At 41.3% G+C, this 24,507-nt stretch overlaps 1 long non-coding RNA gene across 1 annotated transcript in view; it reads right to left on the reverse strand.

Moving 5' to 3' along the window:
* Window positions 1-854: 854 nt before the first annotated feature.
* Window positions 855-24,507, reverse strand: part of LOC118150668 (uncharacterized) — a 126,442-nt gene continuing 102,789 nt past the window's right edge. The window contains exon 4 of the long non-coding RNA XR_013531520.1: window positions 855-1,763. This is a non-coding gene — a long non-coding RNA (uncharacterized LOC118150668). The remainder of the gene's footprint in view (window positions 1,764-24,507) is intronic.

Here is a 24,507-nt window from a genome sequence, read left to right on the forward strand (position 1 = left end):
TCAACAGTTTCCTAAGATGTTCTATGTTAATGCTGAGCAAGAAGTAAAAAACGTATACACAATCTCTTCCATATTCCTGTGATGTGAGCAAATGCATGAGTAAAAAAGTAATAAAAAATTGTGTAACTGCTATGGAAGGGCAACCCACTCGGATATGTAGCCAAAAATGGAGACTGATATTGACTTAGTTGGCACAGGATTTCAATCAGTCAAAAAAAAAAAAAAAAAAAGATTTTAAAAGCATTGTGAGGGAAGAGCACGAGCAAATCACAGGAGTAATGATGAGTTCCTTCAGGGAAGGCTGTCAACCTGGAGAGGTGGGAGCAAAGACAGAAGGCAGCAAAACAAGCCTAAGATGGGGCCTTTAAAAGGGGAGAGTCTCCGAAAATCTAAGAACTGAGACATGGGCACCAGTGACAGGCTGGCAAAAGGGAAGATCTAGGAAGCATTTTAGGAAGGGAAGGGTTTTAGGAAGATAATATTGCTGATCAATGAAGAATGGCTCAGAAGAGAAGAGAGAACTCAGAAAAGAGTTTAATAGTACAAGCAAGGAAGTATGAGGTCTTGAACTGGCGCAGCCGCAGTGGGAATTTAAAGAATGAAATTAAAGGACCACTGCAGAGGTAAAACTTACCTCATGATAACTGCATGGGAAGGATAATGGACTCAGAAGAGTTCAAGATGATAGCAAAGTTCCTACCCTAAGTGGTAACATGTAGCATTCACACTGACAGGAAACTTTTCTAGTCTCATGTTCATACTTAATAAGTGGTTTCTGGGGAACATTATAGCAACATGTTCTCTACTCATGACTTCTATATAAATAATTGTTTTGTGTATAGATAATCCTCAAGTTGCTTGAAAATTTTATTTTCAAACTCTTTCCCCAGTTTATTTAACACATCTCAGTTAGTGTAGAGGAATGACATATGAACATGTCTTTTCTCAAGGTTATTAAAAAGAATACCTGTCAAAAGAAAATTCCATTGTCTCCTAAATAATATACATCTACATGAAGAAGAGGTCATTGTCTGATGACAATTTGCTAATGTGCTGTACGACAGCAGGTAATTCCCAATTTACAATGTGTTAATAATCTGCTGGCTTTCCCATTCTGTTATACATCAGAACCATCTCTTATGATTACAAATTGTCATATAAAACCATTACTAGTCACTATAATTTGGAAAGTGAGTATGCCATAAAACACTCCTACATTACAGCAGGAAATAAAAGAGACACTTAGTAGTTAACACTTGCCTACTTCCTATTTAACTAAAACTGTTGAAACAAAACAAGTAAAAAAGACATCCAGAAAGGATTTATGGACTCCTGACTTCCACTAAAGATTTGTCGCTGATCTCCTAAAAACTGAAAATGTCTCATTAATGTGTTCATAAAGTATCAATTTTATACACAAGATTTATATTTCTAGGTAAAATTTCCAATTTACCTTTTCCTGAACTGAATAACTCCCACAAAACTATTCATGAATCCTAAAAATACATTTATCAATTATGTTAAATCTGGAACAATACAAAGTGAAAATGGTAAGTAATTTATAATATATAACCAAAGGGTCTTTCCATACATTCAGAAACAAGTAGACTGTCTTCTATTTTTATGCACGTGTTGTATTTTATAAGAATGTATCGTGTTACTGAATAGAACTGACCTTTGTGAATTGCTCTGGTGGCGGCTGAATTGCTTTTAGTTCCTTTCACATCTTGTTGTTACCTCTTCTGTCGCTCTTGAAATATTTTCTGGAAGCACAAACCAAAAAATTTTAATAGTTATAAAGCATAATTATGTATTAGCTTTAAAGAAATATTCTTTGAGACAATACTTCTGCATACTTTCTTTTAGACAATGTTTATGACCAACTTGAAACAACTGTGTTCCCCACTCATATGCTAAAACAATACGATAACCTTTTTCATCAATCATGTAGTAAAGAATTTTCTTTCTTATACATATTCAACACGTACATCCTAATTCTTAATTTCAAATGAAGGGCATTTGATGACCTTTCCTATAATTTGTTGATGATAGATAAGATCTATACAGAAATTAAGAAACATTCTCTTACTAAGATTTTAAACATGTATTAAATCTTGGTCATTTTAATATGTACATAGATGAACCTTCCAATAATGATTGCCTTTCTGCACCTTGACCTAATCTCCAACAACAGTGTTCTCTTCTCCTCTGTGTGGCACTCATACCGTCATCCCCTAAATATTCTTATTCCCAATGGCTTCAATATCTACATAATATTAATAATAGCAACGGTAAAGAGCAACCATGGGTGAGATCGCATCCTGAAAAATTTAAATAAACCCATTATATAGGAACTCTTTAATCCTCCAAACAACTCTGAGGTAGGTAGTCTTACCATGTCTCCTTTTGTAGATAAAGAAACTTTGGTAAAAATTATTTGTGTTGTGATAAGGATTCTTCGATAAAGAAACTTTGATAAAGAAACGGAGATAAATAATTTGCCCATGGTTCCTGAGCTAACAACGGTCAAATTGGAGTTGGATTCCAAGCAATGTCGCTCCAGGGTCACAGCCCTTGACCACTGCACTCAGCTGTTTCTCCATCTTCCCAACATAAAGCCACTACCTCCCTGCCATTGTAGGTCACTCACTTCAGTACTACAGCTCAGGAATCAGTCGGGACCTGACGCCCATTGAATGGAGCACTTTTCACTGCCCCCCACCCCCATGCGCTCAGGTAACTCAGTCCCAGCTGAAATTCCAGAGTCAGTCATCACAACCCCATCCCTGCATCTATGCCCTGCCCAACTCTCCCTCTATCAACATGCTTGGCTACACCCCAACCCAGGAAATTCCAACCCTACAGCTGCTCTTGCACAAACATGCCAACTGGGCTCACTTTAGCTTCTTAATTGCTATGACACTGACCTCAGTTGGACCCCTAATGCTGTGTGGCAATTACATTCCCCTAGGCCATGAGTCCACTAATGGGGCCCCCTCTCTGGGCTCATGCTCTCTTCCTTCTTTGCTGGATGTCTGCATGAACTATTACTACCTGAGACATTGATGCAATAGGTTAATCATAAAGCTAAGCCCGATATCATAATTTATTCTTCCTTTTTTCCTTCTCCTTCTCCTTCCTCATCTTTCTGCTCATCTGTGATAAACTCTTCAAGGACATTCGGCAACTTCAGAGAAATTCTGTAATCATGTTTCTGCCTTTAACACATAGTAGGTAACAAGGTGACACATCATAGAGAGATGAACAATTAATTCTATTCAAACCAAAATTGACTTGACATAATTTATGCTATAAAGTAGAAAGGGAGTAATAGCAGCTGAAATCTTCTTTTTGGGAAAAGGTGAAATGAGTTTACTCTCATTCTGAAAGGAGTCCTTCCTAACTGACTACTAGAGCAGTATCAGAAGGACATTTAAAGTGTAAAATACAAAGATCATTTCAAAAAGCAAGATTTACTCACTTATTTTCTGTTAAACTTTCAGGTATTAATATTAGTATTCCAATTTTAATTGGTATAACAGCAAATCATTTAATTGACAGATGATAAAAAAGCAAATAATTAAAACAGTTTTTATTTTTTAAGTGTGCAGAAAGGGTTATAAACACAGACATTTATGAAATGTCCTACAATTCAAAGGATGTACTTCCATGAAATACTGTAACAACTCATTATGTAAAGCACAAAGTATTTAATAGGACCATCAAAAGGGTAGAAATAACACACAACAAGGAAAGTATTTTTAAGCAATCTAGTGATTGATGCTATTAACTATATTTTAGTAAAAGAAGCAAAGTCCATGGGCATAAAAATTTAGGTTTAAATAAAGAAATACATTCAAAAACATGTTTGAAATATTTTCTGAAATATTTTCATATGACATTTTTATCCATAGTGCTGTGTTTCAGAAAACTGCAATACTTCAAGGAATGCTTTCCTAAACTTGGTTTCACATCAGAGATCTACCATCAATTGCTAAGAATAGTTTTCAGCAATCATAAAAGATCTGCACCATAATGCAAATATTTTTTACATACAGTCCCCATCTATAACGCTCAATGTATTGGGCAGCTTGCAAAACCAGCACTCTGTCACCACCAAGCAGAGCAAAGCTTTCCAAATACACTGCTGGTATGAATTATCGCTATAGAAGTGCTGAAAACTGAATTGAACGTTTTAAAAATAAGAGTATTGTCTCCACTGTCTCTACAGAAATTTTCTCAAACTTTTTTGAAAATACGGTCCTATAACAGTCAGTGCAACTAACATGTCACATGGCTATACAAAATGTATGAGTTTTTGGATCCAATGACATGTTTCCCACTGGGTAGAAAAGTTGTCTTTCCTTTTCTACTACACAGTTTATTGCTGGAATAATAATAGAAAATCATTTTAGAGAATTCAATATTTTTTTTTAAACAAAATCAGAAAGCTGTGACAATAGAATAGCTGAATTAGGAAGATGAAAAACTCCTATTAAACACTCTGAGTACATAGGGACAGGAAGAGGGGAACAACAGACACCTGGGCCTACTTGAGGGTGGCGGGCAGGAGGAGAGTGAGGATGAAAACCACCCATCAGGTACTATGCTTATAACCTGGGTGACAAAATAATCTGTACACCAAACCCCTGTGACACGCAATCTATCTATGTAACAAACCTGCACATGTACCCTCAAACCCAAAGTAAAAACTAAAATAAAAACCGATATATGACTTAATCTGTGTACACTGAAAGGACTGAATAGAGCTGTTTCTCCTCCAATGCCCTCTAATATCCCCCAGCAATTAACTTTCCATGTGTATGAAAGAAAAGCCATCCCTCTCCTTCACCATTGTTAGAAGCATTCTCACATTCCACATTAACGGTCACAAAGCTAAGTAACAAAAATTTATCAAACAGATTACGTTAAATAATTCGGTTAAATGCTATATATGAGAAAAAGACGTTTAAGACAGTCTTGTCATCCACTAATTCATATAACCTACTGCGGGATTCTTGCAGTGCTGTCGGGACAGAGCTTCGCCCTGCCCCTGGGTTCCTGAGTGACCCCGTGTGGTCCAGAGGGCCACCGGGTGACACAGGATCTCCCCAGCCATCTCCATGGAAATGAGCTGGTATGCACCTGTCTCTGACAGTCAGGGGCAGGGACTGCCCACTTGCCAGCCTGGATGTCAGGGGACCTCCAGTGACCCCAAGTATCCCGTCCTGATGGGTGGCCAGACAGGACGGACCCACGCCGAACCCCAACCACCCCATCCTCGCACACATGCAAAGGCCCCCAGGACCCTCTTGGGCCTTGGGGACCACATAGGCATCTCCAGCTTCCTGCCCTGACCAACCCCAGCCCGCCCCAACCCAGGCCCCAGGCGACAATGCCTGGGCCATTTCCTCACAGGTCAGCCTGGCTGCCCAGCCCTTCACACCCTTGTCCCCAAAGGTCCTCATGCCCGCCTTCTCCACCTTCCCACCGAAGGCACCTCACCTGAGGGACCCCCGATATCGCTCCCTCAGAGGACCTGCAGAGGCCGATACCAAGAGGCTCCTCTGAGGGCCTGGGTCTTCCGTTCCCGCAGGAGCAGCCGGCTTGGCTGCCCTCGCTCCTCGTTGATTGGTTGGTTCAGTGTGCACGTGGTCAGCATGGGGCCACGCCCCCTGCAGGCACGCCCTCCCAATCAGGGACTGTCCATGGCTGCTGTGGACTCGGGGGTGGTTCTCTCTGAGGCCTCTTTTCCCGCAATCTTCCAGCTCCACATCCTGGGGAGGGATGCAAGGACCCAGGATTGGGGAGTGTCATGGACCCTGCTGTGATGAATGGAGACCAAGTGGATGGGGCCTAGGACCTCGCCCCACTGCTGGTTCCAGCCACCCCTGCCCCTTTGGGTGGAATGGCCATCATCCTGTGGGTGGGGGCGAGGCTCCCTCCCTCTATGTGCTTCTAACATGCCCAGCTGCCTCCTTTTTATTAATGGATTGTGCTTTTATGTTTTATCTAAGAAAATTGTTGACTCCCAGCAGGGGCAGGTAGTTTTCTCTTATCCTACTTCACTCCCTCACACTGGGCATTGCATGATTCTGTAGTGGATATACAAAGTTAAAGACTTTATGTGTAGATTTCTCATGATGTGATCATTTTTCTTTTCTCTCTCTCTCTTTTTTTTTTTTTTAAACAGGGTCTCACTCTGTCACCCAGGCTAGACTAACATGGTGCAATCACCACTCACTGTAGCCTCAAGTTCCCATGCTCAAGGCATCCTCCCACCTCAGCCTCCCAAGTAGCTGGGACTACAGGCATGTTCCACCATGCCCAGCTAATTTTGTTTATTTTATTCATTTATTTTTATTTTTTAGAGATGGAGTCTCTCTCTATTGCCAGGCTAGAGTGCAGTGGCACGATCTTCATTCACTGCAACCTCCGTCTCCGCCTCCCAGGTTCAAGCAATTCTCCTGCCTCAGCCTCCCAAGTAGCTGGGACTATAGGCACACACCGCCACACCCAGCCAATTTTCTTTGCATTTTAATAGAGACGGGGTTTCACTATGTTGGCCAGGTTGGTCTCGAAATCCTGAGCTCAGGCAATCTGCCTGCCTTGGCCTCCCGAAGTACTAGGACTACAGGTGTGAGCCACTGTGCCTGGCCAACTTTGTTTATTTTTTGCAGAGATGAGGTCTCACTATGTTGCCCAGGCTGGTCTCAAGCTCCTGGGCTCAAGCCATCCGCCTGCCTTGGCCTCCCAAAGTGCTGGAATTACAGGTGTGAGCCATCGTGCCCAGCCCGATTATTTCCATGGCTGGGTTGGAAGCCATCTTCCCCTGACAAGGCAGCTCACCTTTATATCCAAGAGTTCTCCAAAACCTAAAGAGAATCCCTAATTACTGACACGAAATACCACCAGCTGTCCCCATAATCTACTTGGTACCCAAATTAGCCGATGAGCCATCTTGGGCAATTTTAAGCCATGATTGCCTCAGGTTTCCCTCTCTTTCGAGCTTAAGATGTGTAACATTAAGAAAGAAGAAAAATCTTGCCGAGGGCTTTGTGCTACCAGTCTCACAGCTTTCTATCCCATCTGGATTAATGTAATTTTCATATGCTTCATCAAAGATTTCAGCTGGAAAAAGTACTATACCAGGTTCTGTCTATAATTGGAAACACACACACACATCAACTAGTGGTATTCAGCTAAGAATTCAATGCCAGCTCATTTTTCTTTAAAAGAATGTCAAATCAAGGAACAATTCTCCATCACAAAGTGGAATTTGATGTCAGGTGACGACAAATGGGGATTACAGAGCTACTTCTTTGGCATAACCGCCTAGAAACAAACTGAAAAGGAGTCTGCCATGTTAAATAGGCACAAAGACATTCTTTTCAGAACACCAAGTGTCCAAGTTGCAAAACCCTGAAAACATTCTTCTTTCAAACTTTCAGATGGAGCAAATTATCTCTTTTTCTCAGCTGGAGTATTTGTGAGACGTCTCTTAGAAAGAAACAACTCAATATACATATAATTGAGCCTTTGTAAATGGAGGAAGTCTATTTGAAGCAGCTCTGGGTTGAGGAAACAGGTTTTGTGAGCTAACCAAAGCCTTTAGGGGAAAGATGGTCACTTCAATTTCATTTTTTCCCACTACAGGTTATCTACAAAGACCACAGGAAATGTTTAAGCAAATTTAAAGGTGATTTCTCAAGAGTTATCAGAATAAGTACAGTAATTTAGAGAATTGGTTTCTAATAACCAGAGGCATAACCCCCTCCTATCCCCAACACCCTACTCCACCCTATGTAAATTAGCTGACAAGTAATGATAATGCTTCATAACAAATGTAGAAATCACACCAACTTTCAAAGCAGCAGTCGCTCTTTTATTATTGTCATTAAGAACTAACTGAATGAAATGCACCCCTGGATTCATAGACAGACAGGGACAACAAGGTGGCTGGATATGTGATGAGCAAGAACAGTATGGCCAAATGTCAATGATAGAATCTAGGTAGTGAGAACACGAGTGTTTTCCACGAAATTCTTTCAACTTTTCTGTGTGTTTGAAATTTCTAATAATAAAACATTGGAAAACAATTGTTCATCTTGAAAACACCTAGAAATCTAAGACATGATCACTGGGTTAATAACTTAAAGACTGTATACATCCATACCCCGTAGCCTGAATTAGTGATTTATGCTCTAATAGCCAATCAAATTGCTAATTTATCAGATGGGGTGGGTAGCACAGGAGATGGAAGTTTCTCTACCAATAATCCTCCAGATGTTTGAGGGCTTCATGTTCATTTACATTTCAACCATTTCACCAATTCTTAGACTCTTAGCAAAAGTTTATACTCAAATGAAGCAGCAAATTCTAGGCTCCAGCTGTTTAAGAATAAATGAAAACATTCATGTCTTTCAGAAAGGCTTATCTGACGTACTCTGCACAAATACCCTCACCTATGATCTTCTCTGTGCATACTCTATCAAGGCCCTTCTCAATGGGCTTGTCAAGACTCCCTCCAATTAGATTATAATTTGTTCAAGGGCAGGTGTTGTTAACTTTGCTTCTCCAGTGCTCAGCACCATGGCTGGGACGTGGTGGGCCGTCAGCAAATGCTGTGTTTGTCTATACGTGGCTTGATGCTGTGCATACATGTAGAGACATAAGTTCAGGCCCTCTCATCAAGTGGCAAAGTCTACCATGCAGTCCTGAGAATTACATACAGCTCAGCCTAGAGCAGAGGGGCTCCACCCTGGCGTCTCCTGGAATCACTCAGGATATTCCAAAACACATTGCCATCTCCATCCTAACGCACTAAGTTTCTGATTAACTGTGTTGGGGTTCGGCCTGGGCCTGAGGATGGTGAAATCTCCCCAGGTGATAGAAAAGTGCAGACAGTACTGAGAATTCCCAGGTTTGGACTTTACAAGCAACCAGGTAATTTCATTTTCACTCACCTTCTTTCCTTTGATTCTCATGACAAGCTACCAGGTCTTCAGGGCTGAAGGTTATCATCTAAGTCGGTGTTCTCAGTGGAGGCAATTTTGCCCCCCAGGAGAGAGTTGGCAATGTCTGGAGGCATTTTTGGTCTCTATAGCTGGGGATGGGGGAGCTACTGACATCCTATGGGTAGAAGCCAGGGCTACTGCTAAACATCCTACAATGCACAGGACAGCCCCACCACAAAGAATTATCTGGCCCCCAAAGTCCAGTGTTGAGATGGACACACCGTGGCCTATGGTAACTGTTAGATTAGCTAGGGCTTTCTTAGCCGAAGTAATCTCCTTTGTGCACTCTGTGCCCATGCCCTGTATAAGACAGACAACTGCACAACAATTTATCCCAGAGTACATCTGAGTCAACTGTTGGTGTTACAGGTTGGATTGGCTCCAGCAAATGAAGAGCTGACATTCAATGAGTGTTCCCTTTGTGCCAGGCACATTATATACATGGCCATATGTTCCTCCCAGCAATCTTGAGAAAGAGAGAGAGATTCTAAATTTGAAAACTAAACTAATTATACTAGGTCATACATTTAATTAAGAGTTCGAGCCTTTAACAATAAGCCCAAGACGAGGAGCTGCCTCCGATCCTTAATAGGCTGCCTTAATATAAAATTAACAATGCCCTATGTTTCTCAAAACCCCTTGTTTGAGAAACTCAAACCTAACACATTGTTCATCTTTTCTGCTCTTGCAGAATGGAACTGACATGGCATACAAGCCTAATCATTAACAAGACATACCAGTACCCTTTCCTTGTAATCCCACCCTCCTCCACCCCACTAAGAATCCACAAAATACCTTTTAAGGTGAAGTTCCAATCACTTTTGCATTATTGTAACTGTGGCTTATGGCTTATCTTTGTTGTCATGGATAATTGAGGCAACTGTGTGGGAATGGCAACTTCTGAATGATCTAACAATAGGCCTATTAATATAGCAGTAAATGTCACAGTTATAATAGAAAGTACCATACTTACACAGAGTATTGCCAGAGCTAGCACAATTCCTGGCATAAGGTTTGTGCTTAATAAATGCTTGCTGGAGGAACCAATGAAGTAATCAAGTGAGTCAGAATAAGATGCAACATATTCAAGAGATTTATAGAATGGAAGATGTAGAGTGTTTTTTATTTGAGATTGATGTGTTCTGTAGTGGTAACCAAAAGATTAATAGCTGACTTTCACTTTATTGTTAAAGCACAAATAGAGCATATCAATATTTATTTTCTCATTCTTATTTTGATACCTAATAGTATCACCAAATATTATATTATATGGATAACTATAATTCTGATATTCATACCAACATTTCTAATCTTGTTGGTAGACATTACTTTTTTCCTTAAAAGAAGGAAAAACAGCTTAAAATGGGAAATATTTTACAGTATTAGATTTTTTTAAAAAATTTTTTGTGCTTTTACCTGCATCTGACAAATATCTGCAGGACTGAGTTCTCCTTTAAGCAAAGAGTGAAGGGACCACAAAGTTACTTCAATTTCTCTTAAAAATAACAAGGGAAAAAACTAATATAATCCAGTAGGGATTATATTATCTTTATACTAAAAGAGTCATAAAATATACTTTTTATTTTGTATATTATTTTATGTTATTATTATTAAATTTTTTTTGGTGGAGGAAGGGCCTCACGAAGGGAAATGTATCTACAGCTTATCAATGTCATGCAGTGGTCCTGGATGTCAACTCTCTATATTCCACTGCCCTACTCTTTTCAAATGACTTTTTTATTAATTAGTTTTTTTATTTTTCTTTTTTGAAATTGAATGTCATTCTGTTGCCCAGGCTGTACTGCAGTGGCGCGATCTCAGCTAACTGCAGCCTCTGCCTCCTGGGTTGAAGCGATTCTCATGCCTCACCCTTCTGAGTAGCTGGGATTACAGGTGTGTGCCACCACACCCAGCTCATTTTTGTATTTTTACTAGAAACAGGGTTTCACCATGTTGGCCAGGCTGGTATCAAACTCCTGACCTCAGATGATCTACCCTCCTCAGACTCCCAAACTGTTGGGATTGTAGGCATGAGCCACCATGCCCAACCATTAATTAGCTTCCGATTTCAATTTTTTAAGAGAACTTTCTTTCATCGTCTGACTATCTGGGTTCTTCAGTGGAGGGAGACTGGTAACTGAGGATATTTTACAACCAATTCATGACAAGGGACTGATTCAAGGTGTAGGGGAGGGGAGAGGGAATTGGTGACATGGGAACATACCAGTTTGCAGGTCAAAAATCAGGGGTTAAAGATGACTCCAAGATTCTCAGCTCAGGGACGTGGGCAGAAGAAGATGCACTTAGGCTAGCAATCTCAAGTAAATACCATGAGAGAGGAGATGGACAATGGGTCTCATGGAGATTGAGACTGGAGAGGGCTGAAGCTGACTTTGGCAGAGATAAAGGAAAAGGAGCCAGCACTACAGACTGAAGAGACAGGAGGACAAGCTGGAGAGCTGAGTCCAGGGACAGAAAAGGACAGAGCTTTTAGAGCTGTGGAGAGTTCAGTAAATTCAAAGACCTCAGAGGGATGAAAAAAGTTGAGGCTTGGATGTCCACCACAAACTATGACCATCATGAGGGCACCCAAGGTCTTTGCCTGGTAGTTTCTGAAGTGTGGTATAGGGAGAAGCCAGATTGCAGTGGACAAAATATATGAAAGCAGAGGCCAGGTGCGGTGGCTCATGACTGTAATCCCAGCACTTTGAGAGGCCGAGCCAGGTAGATCACCTGAGGTTGGGAGTTTGAGACCAGCCTGACCAACATGGAGAAACCCTGTCTCTACTAAAAATACAAAATTAGCCAGGCATGGTGGCGTGTGCCTGTAATCCCGGATGCTCTGGAGGCTGAGCCAGGAGAATGGCTTGAACTCAGGAGGCAGAAGTTGCAGTGAGCTGAGATCACGCCATTGCACTCCAGCCTGAGCAACAGAGCAAGACAACCCTGTCTCAAAACAAACAAACAAAATGAAGGCAGAGAGGGAGAGAGAGGATTCCTCCCTCCAGGGCCACGACATTTTAGAATATAAATTGAGGAAAAGGAATCGGTGGTCAGAGAGAGAGAGAAAAACAAGCTGGTGTTTATTTCTTCTCTTTTGTCTCTCAAAATTATACTTTCACAGAGAGAATAAAGTGTAATCCTCTAGACCAGGAGTCAGCAAACTATGACCCCTGGGCCAAATTCACATTGATGCCTATGTTTGTAAATAAAGTTGTATTGAAATACAGCCATGCCCATTTGTTTCTCTATTGTCTATTGCTGCTTTTACACTATAGTGGCAGAGCTGAGTGGTTGCAACAGAAACCACCTGCCCAGCAAAGTAACAAATATTTACTATCAGGTTCCTTTTGAGAAGGTTTGTCAACCACTGTTCTAGGTCAACTCCCTTGATATAAAGATGGAGAAACAGACAGTCCATTACATTTCTATGTGAATTTGCTTTCTTGTTCTGACAAAGCAGAAGTGTCGACTGGAATTATTAATTACTTAGTATATGCGTCATCACCCACTTAATTTTAAGAGCTACGTATACTATTTTCATGCAAAGCGTCACCACTCTCTACTCTCATCAAGGTGAATTTTCCTTCCCATTCTGCTGCAATCCAAAACTAAAGCTAAATGCACTTCCATCCTTTACCCAGGCCTCATTTCAGGAATGTTTGTTGAGTACATTAATGAGCCCAAGTGACTTAGCTTTATAGCTGCTTCTGAAAATCTTGAGATTTAAGTGAGAAGAAAGTACTTTTGTTTCTACCTCCATCCTATTTTAGTGTAAATCGAAGTTAATAGTTCCTGGTCTGGTTGGCAGTTCACAAGAAAACGTGAGGTTGCCAGAAAATCAAAAGCACACAATTTCCTGTTTTTGAAGATGTATTTCAACAAGATCACTGAGAGCTTCAAAGACAAAAATGGCTGTCCGCCAGGGCCAGACCAGCTCCAGCGCCTCCATTTGCTTTATTGTTTGATGCTGAGGGGTCAAAGCATTCTCTGTTATGTTGCCTCTGCTCCCCACCGCTGTTTTTTTTTTGTTGTTGTTGTTATGCTATTAAGATTCCTGCTGTTGATCCTAGCAACTAACTATAGAGAAACCAGAAAAGATTCACAATACTCGGATATTTTTTTAAGACTGTAATTTGCTACCCACAAAGTTGGTGGAACAATAGTTTTTGGGGGAAAACAGAGATTCATACTGATTTTTCAACGAATATTTATTTATCTTGGTGTTGAAATTTCTCCCATTCACCTCCTTTGAACGTAAAAAGGTCCCTCTTACTGTTGATATAATTGCCTTTCCCCACCCTATTCTTCCCTGTCCATCCTGACACATCTTCCACAAAGCAGAAGTGCCTACCAGAATTATCCTTTTCAATTGTGGCATAGGACCCACGTAAACCCTGTAATCTTCCTCTAAGGTCAAAGCCAACTCCCAGAATACTCAGCATGTCCGTGCCACCTGCTCACAACTTTGGCTCTGGCATGGTTGAAAATTCTTCCAAGTAATGTCCAAGAGGGATAGCTTTTACCTGGGGTGAGCTTGCTAAGGCAACTCAGAGGGTCACCGTAGATTGTGATTACATCTTTCAGTGCAGAATGTTGTTGGGGGTACATCTATGGAAGGATTAGAAAACTCGCTGACTATAGGAGCTCCCAAGATCACTCACTTCGTGTGAATTCAACTGCTATAGAAACCATGAAACTGGCTCACTGATCTGAGCTTTGGGTCAAGACCTATGCAGCCATTCTTGACATGAATGGTTTTGGCCTTCAGTCACAACAATTGAAAATTACACCCTTGAAGAAGGCAAGAGTCTCTGAAACCTCCTAGAATGTGAGGGCTTTAGGCCTGGAGTACCTTAAAGGTTTTCTTTAAAAAACATTTGGATATGGTGGCCACACTGATTTTTTAATTCAGGAGGCATGGACAAATATCCATAGAGTATTTGAAATGCTACTGCCTTCGAGCCAAGATGCGTTATGTAGGCTAATGGCATTTCTGTAATCTGCCGCTCCTGAATCTCCTGTACGAGAAGCATTTTCTCAGGTTGGGTCATTCCTGCCTAAGTTGACTATCAAGAGCTATCCACCTCTGAGAACAGATCTGGGTGAGATGTCACACAGGTAGCCTCAAGGAGAAGACAGAGCTCTCTAGTTGTTTAACTTAAGGTAAAAGGTGTCTAACCCCAGTACTACAATGAGAGGGTCAGCTCACTCTGAAACCTGGTGATACCACCCGAAAGGCCTTGAGCTGAAATGGAGCACCTGCAGTCGTTATGGTGCTCATACCCCACATGCTTTGCTAACTATCCCTCAAAGTTTAGTGATACAGGTAGTCATTAACAGGTCCCTAATGAGATTTTATTGTATTGTACTGTATTTCATTCTTGAGACAGAATCTCATTCTGTGGCCCAGGCTGTACTGCAGTGACGCCATCTCGGCTTACTGCAACCTCCACCTCCTAGTTCAAGTGATTCTTCTGCCCCAGCCTCCTGAGTAGCTGGGACTAGAGGTGCACACCACCATGCCCAGCTAATTTTTTGCACTTATAGTAGCGATAGAGTTCACCATGTTGGCCAGGCTGTTTGTGAACTCCTGATCTCAAGGGATCAGCCCACCTCAGCCTACCAAAGTGCTGGGATTACAGGCATAAGCCACCATGCCAGGCCCCTAATGCTATTTTAGTTAAGAAGATTTTCTGTATTTACTTAAGGCCATGCCAGAAATGTTTTCTTTAAAGGTGTTTTATTCATAGAAGCTTGCTGTCCTCTTTACGGTTTAAAACAATCGATTACTAGTCAGACAGGATCAGTGTTTAATATTGAACCATCTCTGAATCACCAGCTTATTTTGTCCAGATTTCAAGTGGTTCAGAATTCACACACACATTTGAACTTTGAATCCATATTGGTTCCTCAACACGAAAGGAACTGAGACACAGAGATAATGTTTGGCCATTAGATTCACCATGGAAATTACCAAGACAATCTTAAAGCATCATAAAAATCAAGAGGTTATAGTTTAGTACCATAAAATCAGAATCATAGTGTATTTCAAATCAATATTGCTCTAAATCAGTATAATCCATTCATCACGCTATGAGTAACAATTACTCCTTTGAAAGAGCTTCCTGAGTAGCCTGCAGGCTCAAATCAATGTTTTCTACTTAGTACAATCACAGAATTTAAATTTATTTTTATAATTCTAAAAATTATATGGGCTTAGGATAAATAAATGACAGTTTACCCCGTCTCAGTTTCATTTTTCAGAGGGATGTTAACATTACCTTCGGTAAGCTTTCAGAATATTGTTTACTATACTGCACTTATAAAAATATAACTGAAATCGGTTGATTTTCTCCTCAGCAACCCTGTGAGTGGAAGCATATTAACTAACACTTCTGGTTTCAAAAAATAGGGTCATAATATACATCTGCACTTGCCTTTTTTTCCTAACCTAATGATGTACTTTGGACATCCTTGTGTATTACATACATCTTCCTCATTTCATGGTTACACAGTATTCCATCGTATGGAGATATTATATTTTAACCAGTTCCTTCTTGATGGCTATTTATGTGGATTCTAGCTTTTCTTTCCCGTTGGCTGATATAAACATTGTATTTTTATGTCATTATGCAGTTGTGAAAATAACTATAAATAAAATAACAAAATTAACTAGGTCCAGTTATTTAAAAATCTTGTGATCTGTTTCTCAATTATTGCCCCCTCCAAAATTGTCCCAGTATATATTTTCACTCACAGGGCATGAAAGCCAATCCTACTGTTTATGAAGGAAGGCACTTGTGTTAACAGAGGTGTTGCTGTTATAATCTAGAATACAATCTTCGCGTGCACGCTCTCTCTCTCTCTCTTTCTCTCTCCCTCTTTTCTTTTATAGACTCTGTGAGCAGATTACCAGACATTTTGTATTTATAGCACTCGGTGGCAAACTGCATGTGATAATTATACCAGATTTCATCCTCATGCTTGATTGTGTGACGCTGTTCACATACACACTGAACTTCGATTTGTGAAGATAGGCTTGATGATTTCAGTAAAACAGAGAAGATAAGATAAATTATTCAGGTCATTTTTTAGAAGACTGCTGTGAATTTGCTGGTTTGGCATGTAGCTGTAGAGTAATAAGCCTTGTTACTGGTATCAGAGATACTTATGCAAGCCTCTGCCCTATATTATTTTTCTTCAGAACTCAGGCCATTCTACATGTCCATCGGATGATCTTTCTGCAATGACACAGGCTGTCAGAATCATTTACAGAACATAGAGTCCAAGTCTGGATAACCCAATCAAAAAAAGGAATTGACTGGAAGGACATAGGTAGTTCATATAATCATTAGAAAAGTGAAACTCAGAAAACAAACAGGAACCAGGGGCAGGCCTGATGATCAAGGAGCAAACAATTCACGCTGTGCTCTGGTTAAGAGTCCTCACTCTCGACACCACCACTCCTGGGCCTCCTCACACCTCTGGGCTCCTGACTCCACTACTGCCACCAAGAAGAGTCTCACACCTGTCTCCCTCAAGACCCAAAGTCCTAGGTGCAACTTTCTGGTTAGGTGAGCCTAGGTCATGTGCTCAAGCCCCAGTCACAGAGAATTCTGGGAGAGGGAATCGTCTGAGATCCTTCAGCTTCCTCCTTGGGAAATCTATCAATACCTGCACAGTGGTGAATTGTCTCCAAATAGAGTTCAATGCCTTATAGCCAAAACAACCCAACAACGATAAAGAGGAGAAATGAGAACTGACCATCACCCTGAGGTCTCCACTTCAGTTTCTGGAATCATGTTATAATTTATTTCTGACTTTGTTTACTGGCACCTCCTTAAAAGCAGCAGATCAGCTGTTTGTAACTTCATCTAACCTCTCTGCCTTGGCTCCCAGCATTATTGCTTTTAAAGATTCTCTCACCAATAACAAGAATGGTTCGTGATCACCTAATGCTTGCATGTTCCTAGATGCTTTTCCACGTAGGACAGGGTGTGCTCAATCACCAGCTCCGCAGTGGGGATAATTCCTCCCTATCTTATCAACTTTTTAATGTGACTTTTTTTTTTCTAACCCTATCCAAACCCTAACCTGGCCATTCCCACTTGCTTCCTCAGCAACATTGGAGAGTGCCATATTAATCACTGGAATGAAGATTTAACTTTTCTTCTTCGATTTCAGGACCCTCCTTCTCCCACATTGTCCTGTTCATCAAACCGCTGCTTAGCACCACAAATCAGTCATCCAGCCAGTGAGGTCCCTCCTGTCAATCCTGGGTCTTACCACGTGCATTACCGATTGCCCTCAGTGGAAATAAGACCCTGTATTTTGAACGAAAAAAAAAAAAGCCTTTATTTGTATTATTTCTATTTTTTAAACCAGCTGTGTGTTCTTTGGAAAAGTAGATGAAGCCTTCCGGACCTAGATTACTCATCTGAAAGTTGAATGTGAGGTAGGGTGATTTCTGATTTCCTCCTCCACTGTAACCTTCTGTATATTTTTAAAATTCCATGAACAGAAGTGGGGCCAATAGAGGAGGGGACTCAAAGCAACATTAAAGGGGGGAACTCCTTGTTTCACTGGCTTTGGACAGTGACAGGCTTCAGATCCTGGCTTTATCTGAAACTGAGAATCATAATTGATATTCTCAAAGTAGCCTGAGGACTCATGAGTTCACTGACACCATATGAGTTAATTGTTGAATGCTACTTTGAGGTCTTAATACATATGCCCATGGAGATCTTTTTAGCTTTCAAATAAAAAGCATAAGCATGAAAGACCTAATTCCTGTCCTGGGCACCTCATGCTTTATTAAAATATAATAGTATTTGTTATTTTCATGAGTGATAATGGCATTGTAGTTGTGTTTTTAGAAAGTCTCCATCTTTTAGAGCAGGATTTCTCAATCTTAGTACTACTGATATTTGGACACTGTTCTTTGTTGGGGCTGGGGGTGTCTGTGCATGATAGAATACTGGCCAGCATCCCTGGCTTCTATGCACTAGATGCCAATAGCACCCTTTCCATAGTTGTGACAACCAAACATGTCCCCAGACATTGCCAAATGTCCCCAGGGGAGCAACTTCACCACCAGTTAAGAACCACTGTTTTAGAGATACATATTAACATATTTGCCAATGAAATAATCAGGTGTCTGGTAGGGAATGGTTGAGGATATCGGTGTGGATAGGGCAGGACTGGCCAAGGACTGATGGCTGTTGGGCTGGGTGATGAGTACTGGGGCCTCATATTATCTTAACCACTTTTGTGCGTATTCAAGTATCTAAAATTATAAGTGCAAAAAACCTTGTTTTAACACATCAGTGGTATTGATTTTAAATCCATTCTCAAGGTTGAGCCTGCAGGGCATCTTGCCCTGGAAAGATTAAGAGCTGAGGATAGGGGAAGTAGAATATTACTCATGCTCTTGACTAACGGTTTTTGACCATTCTGGGGACATACTGAGTTCTGAGTGATTAAACTGAGCTCTTAATCAGCCTTACTAGCATCAAGCCATTCTGCAAATGCCACCATGATTTTTTTCTCCCTGGTCATCTGGATGAGCTTTAGCCGAATTGAAGGTTGAGGCTACATTACATGGGGAAGCCTTCCATCCTCCCCATGGCCAGCAGCTACTTGTTTAGGCCATCTGCTCGAGTGCAACTGTAGCCCAGCCCTGCTGCTTTCAGGGCCGATGCTTAAGGGCAGGTTTCCCTTATTATAGCCTCATGGGTACCAATGTGTACAGTGAGAAAGGGCCTAGGGGAAGGCCCAGCCTGGCTGGAACTAGAGGAACACCAGCAGGGATCCAATTAACAATACACAACACCAGTGGGCCTGACCTTTCTTTAGCCTGAGAAACATAACTGGAACTTAGCTTGAGACTGAGCAGAGCAACTCTCAGAACCTTTATTTTGAGGCTGAGTACTGCGTTGGACCATCCAGAACGGAGCAGGAATATGTAAGGATCGCTTTAGAGATGATGTTGGGCTGGTGATAGCAAAGAGTTTGTGCAAATTGGCAGTAGGACATCAAAGTGATTCTTTTATACGTTTAAGAGGAGTAATCAAAGCTGTCTAGAAAAATTTGTAAATTGTAATCCTCTTCGGCACAGAAAAAATGTAGATGTAATTGATTTTAAAAGTCCACAGCTATTTTCAGTCTTAAAGATAGTAGTAGATGGTGTGACTAAGAGCTGGAACTCCAGCCACACCACCTGGATTTAGATTCCAACTCTACTCCTTATCAACATGCCACGCTCACCTACGTAAGGCAAGTTATGGAAACTCGCCACGCCTCAGTTTCCTCATCTGTAAATCCAGAACAACAATCATATGCCTCTCCTAGGGTTATTTGAGGATTAAGCAAGTTAGTACACTAACGGGTTTAGAATAGTGCCTAGTGCAGAGTAAACAATGGATGTTGTGATTCTTAGCTAGAACTAGCCTTGTTTATCTTGTCAGACAGTGCAAACATTATGTAGGCAGGACAATTTGAGGGTCGGGGAGAAGAGGCCGCTTCCATAAAATTTAGAATGATCATCAAAGGCCATTTCTTTGGATTAATAAATTGCTTGCTTTTTGCATTTTAGGGAGTTGGCATGTAGCACGGGGACATTTATCAAACGCTGTTTCTCTGATAGAGCAGTTCTTAAGAGACAGGAATTTGAATAGGGTGAAGGTGGGAGGAGCAAGGGACATTTGGATTATGAGGGCTCTGCCTTTGAGGTGGCAGCTGCATGGGTACTGGAGGGACTTTAGACCCTCAGAAGACAGTGGCCACTGATGCTGGGAGTTGGGTGAGGGCTCCCCAAGAAAGGCATGCCATCGGAGAATTATTTCTGAGCTAAGAATCTTTCGACCTGAAGTAACCGTATTAAACTGAATGTGCCCCATATCAAAGGGATCCCATGATCCGTTCAAATTTGTCTTTTGTACTATTAATGTGTTAAAGACTCCCAAATCCTCTGCCCTTGTTGGCTACTTGGTTTTCAACCCCATCTCCCAAATGACACACAGATCCTCTCTGGTGTCATTTCAAACCTGGAAGTGAATCTGATAGCTCTCTTTGTCGCCAGAATTTTCTCATTAAAAGAGGTTACAATACTTCATATTTACAGGCTTCTTAATTTCATCTTTGATATTTTTCTTTTTAGCAAGCAAATTATTCTGGCTTTCTTACAAATGCTGCTCAGAATCAGAGCAAGGGCTTCTTACCCCCTTGCAAGGGTGGTGGCTCACTCAGCCACTGTCTGCTTTTGATTTGTGTACTCTGTGCCCTCTGTGAGCAGTGCTGCCACTTGAAAACTGATTCCTACAGCAGTTCTTGGACCTCTTGTTATCAGCATTCCCCAGACTACAAGTTAAAATGGCAGTTTTCTGTTTGAACCCTAGACCTTCTGAATCTGAATTTCTAAGACTGGGGCCATGGAAACTGAATTTTTATTAACTATCTCAAGAGATCTAATGCACACTGAAATGTGGAACTGTGACCTCATACACTGTGACCTCATACGTGGGTTTCCACGTTCTCAATTGCAAATCCTTCAGTGTCCTTACCTGCTGTCTTATCCACCCAGGAGACTCCCTTCCCAAATATGCATCCTACATGGTCTCATTGCATTTGCTTTCCTAGGGAGGGATGAAGATAAAATCCAGACATGTGCTTTGTGGTGAGGGGAGAAAGCAGTCTTTATCTGAGGCTGAAAGGTTATATCTTGAGCCTCAGACAGAAAACTTAGGATGAGTCACCCAAGGAAAGGGTCAAGAGGTCGGCTAGCCTGAGCTGATAGAGTGAGAGAGCCTTGTGAGTCTGACTAAGTTAAAACATGGCCTTGGGTCAATAAATATTTGCAGAATGAAACCGATGATTTACTGATATTGAAATGCTCTGGCCACTTTGATGATCTCTGTGAGTATAGTGTCTAACTTTGAGAGTCTAACTTCAGGATTTTATACATTACAGTAAAATAGCCAGACATAGTGGCTCACACCTGTAATTTCAGCATTTGGGGAGGTTGAAGTGGGAAGATTTCTTGAGCCCAGGAGTTTGACCAGCCTGAGCAACATAGCACGATCCACTCTGTAAATATGTGTGTGTGTGTGTGTGTGTGTGTGTGTGTGTGTGTGTGTGAATAGTTTAGGCACCCTCCAAGCTGACTGGGACTCAGCCTTGGCTCTGACCTTGGTTGCTTTTATTCTATGAATAATTTCAAAAAGATTGATTATCTGATTACTCAGGCCACTGCAAACAGGAAGCACCTGATTAGAAGCAATTTGCAAGAGCAAGGGGAATATGCAGACACGGGCACAGTGAAAGAGGCAAAAATTGACAGAACTTAGAATTCTGGAAAATTTGTTTATGTGGAACTTAACTATTCCTTGATGATGACAGATGGATAGGTGAGAATGTAAAGATAGCTGTAAAAATCGAGCACTTCCAACTTTAAGACTTGATCTTAAGAATCTTCTAGTACTTAAAAAAAGTAGGCCATTGTTGATCAAGTGTAACGTTAACTACCTTGGGATGGAGAAGTGGAGATGATGAAAGGTGAAAGAAGCTTTACAAAAGTCATGGAATTGAGTCAGTCATGATCTAGGGGGCTGGATCTAAATCCCAAATAGGTCTCTCCGAATTTATAGATTTTGTTTCATAAAAGGAAATTACAGCCTAGAAACCTCTGTTGAGCTTCTCTTCCATTTGATTGACCTAAATTTCTTTTGGCTGATTACCAAAGCATTACATTAGCAAAATGTTTGCCGGTAGTATATGGACATTTAGGCTGGAAATACAATACTCAAGTAATTAGAATCAATGTTCCCTATATAAGTTATAGCTCAGATGTTTCTCTGCATATGGGGAGAAATAAAATCAAGTTCTGGCAGAGTTCTGTAAATATCAGCTAATTTCCGACAATTCCAACAATATCATTATAAGGTACAGGATGTTAAAATCCAAATTCTAAAATAAAATTGAGTATTGTTATGTCTAATTGTGTAACCCTTACATTTGAATATGCTAAGGAATAAACTTAGCATTTCTTGTTATCTGATGATATTAACAAAATAATTAAGGCAATAACTTGTGTTTGACAGTACAGTGTGCCTATGTGATTTTTTTCTTAAGAGGGGAAATATATGTATTAGTTTGTTTTGATACTGCTGATAGAGACATACCCAAGACTGGGAAAATTACAAAAGAGAGGTTTAATGGATTTACAGTTCCATGTGACTGGGGAGGCCTCACAATCGTGGCAGAAGGCAAGGAGGAGAAAGTCATATCTTACATGGATGTCAGCAGGCAAAGAGAAAGAGAACTTGTACAGGGGAACTCCTCTTTATAAAACCATCAGATGAGATGTGGGTGGGGATACAACCAAACCATATCATTCTGCCCCTGGCCCTTCCCAAATCTCATGTCCTCACATTTCAAAACTAATCATGCCTTCCCAACACTCCCTCAAAGTCTTAACTCATTTCAGCATTAACTCAAAAGTCTACAGTCCAAGTCTCATCTGAGACAAGGCAAGTCCCTTCCACCTATGAGCCTGTAAAATCAAAAGCAAGTTAGCTACTTCCTAGATACAATGCAGGTATAGGCATTAGGCAAATATAGCCATTCCAAATGGGAGAAATTGGTCTAAACAAAGGGGCTATAGGACCCATGCAAGTCTGAAATGCAGCAGGACAGTCAAATCTTAAAGCTCAAAAATGATCTGCTTTGACTCTATGTCTCACATCCAGGTCACGCTGATGCAAGAGGTGGGTTCCCATGGTCTTGGGCAGCTCTGCCCCGTGGCTTTGCAGGGTACAGCCCCTCCCTCCCAGCTGCTTTCATGGGCTGGCATTGAGTGTCTGTGGCTTTTCCAGACACATGGTACAGGCTGTCAGTTGATCTCCCATTCTAGGGTTTGGAGGACGTTGGCCCTCTTCTCACAGCTCCACAAGGCAGTGCCCAAGGAGGGACTTTGTGTGGGGGTTCTGATTCCACGTTTCCCTTCCAAACTGCCCTAGCAGAGGCTCTCCATGAGGGCCCTGCCCCTGCAGCAAACTTCTGCCTCGACATCCAGGCATTTTCATACACGCTTTAAAATTTAGGTGGAGGTTCCCAAACCCCAGTTCTTGACTTCTGTGCACTGGCAGGCTCAGAACCACATGGAAGCTGCCAAGGCTGGGGCTTGCACCCTCTGAAGACATGGCCCTAGCTCTATATTGGCCCCTTTCAGCCATTGCTGGAGTGGCTGGGATGCAGGGCACCAAGTCCCTAGGTTGCACACAACATGGGGATGCTGGGCCTGGCCCATGAAACCATTTTTTTCTCCTAGGCCTCTGGGCTTGTGATGGGAGGGACTTCCATGAAGACCTCTGACATGCCCTGGAGATATTTTCTCCATTGTCTTGGGGATTAGCATTTGGCTCTTCATTACATATGCAAGTTTCTGCAGCAGGCTTAAATATCTTTTCAGAAAATGATATTTTCTTCTGTGTCAAGTTGTTAGGCTGCAAATTTTCTAAACTTTTATTCTCTGCTTCCCTTAAAATACTGAATGCCTTTAACAACACTCAAGTCAACTCTTGAATGCTTTGCTACTTAGAAATTTCTTCCACCAGATACCCTAAATCATCTCTCTGAGGTTCAAAGTTCCACAAATCTCTAGGGCAGGGGCAAAATGCCACCAGTCTCTTTGCTAAAACAGAACAACAGTTACCTTTGCTCCAGTTCCCAATAAGTTCCTCATCTCCATCTGAGACCACCTCAGCCTGGATTTCATTTTCCATATTATTATCAGCATTTTGGTCAAAGCCATTCAACAAGTCTCTAGGGAGTTCCAAACTTTCCCACACTTTCCTGTCTTCTTCTGAGCCCTCCAAACTGTTCCAACCTCCACCTGTAACCCAGTTTCAAAATCCCCTCCATGTTTTCAGGTATCTTTTCAGCAGCACCCCACTCTGGTACCAATTTACTGTATTAGTCTGTTTTCATGTTGCTGATAAAGACATACCCAAGACTGGGAAATTTACAAAAGAAAGAGGTTGAATGGGCTTACAGTCCACATGGCTGTAGAGGCCTCACAATCATGGTAGAAGGTAAGGAGGAGCAAGCCACATCTTACATGGATGGCAGTAGCAAAAGAGACAGAGAACTTTTGCAGGGAAACTCCTCTTCATTAAACCATCAGCCCTTGTGAGACTTATTCATTATCATGAGAACAGCATGGGAAAGACTTGCCCCCATGATTCAATTACCTCCCAAAGGGTCCCTCCCACAACACGTAAAAATTCAAGAAGAGATTTGGGTGGGGATGCAGCCAAACCATATCAATATATGAAAGAGAAAATGTGGGAATAAGGGCTAGGGAAATTGTTAGCAACAACCATCTAGGTGACCTTCAATTTTATTTGTATTTCTTTTTCTTTTTTCTTAAAATAGATACAGGATCTTACTATGTTGCCCAGGCTGGTCTCAAACTCCTAGGCTCAAGCAA

This window comes from Callithrix jacchus, chromosome X, assembly GCF_049354715.1.
Source record: "Callithrix jacchus isolate 240 chromosome X, calJac240_pri, whole genome shotgun sequence".
In the NCBI taxonomy this organism is placed as follows: domain Eukaryota; kingdom Metazoa; phylum Chordata; class Mammalia; order Primates; family Cebidae; genus Callithrix; species Callithrix jacchus.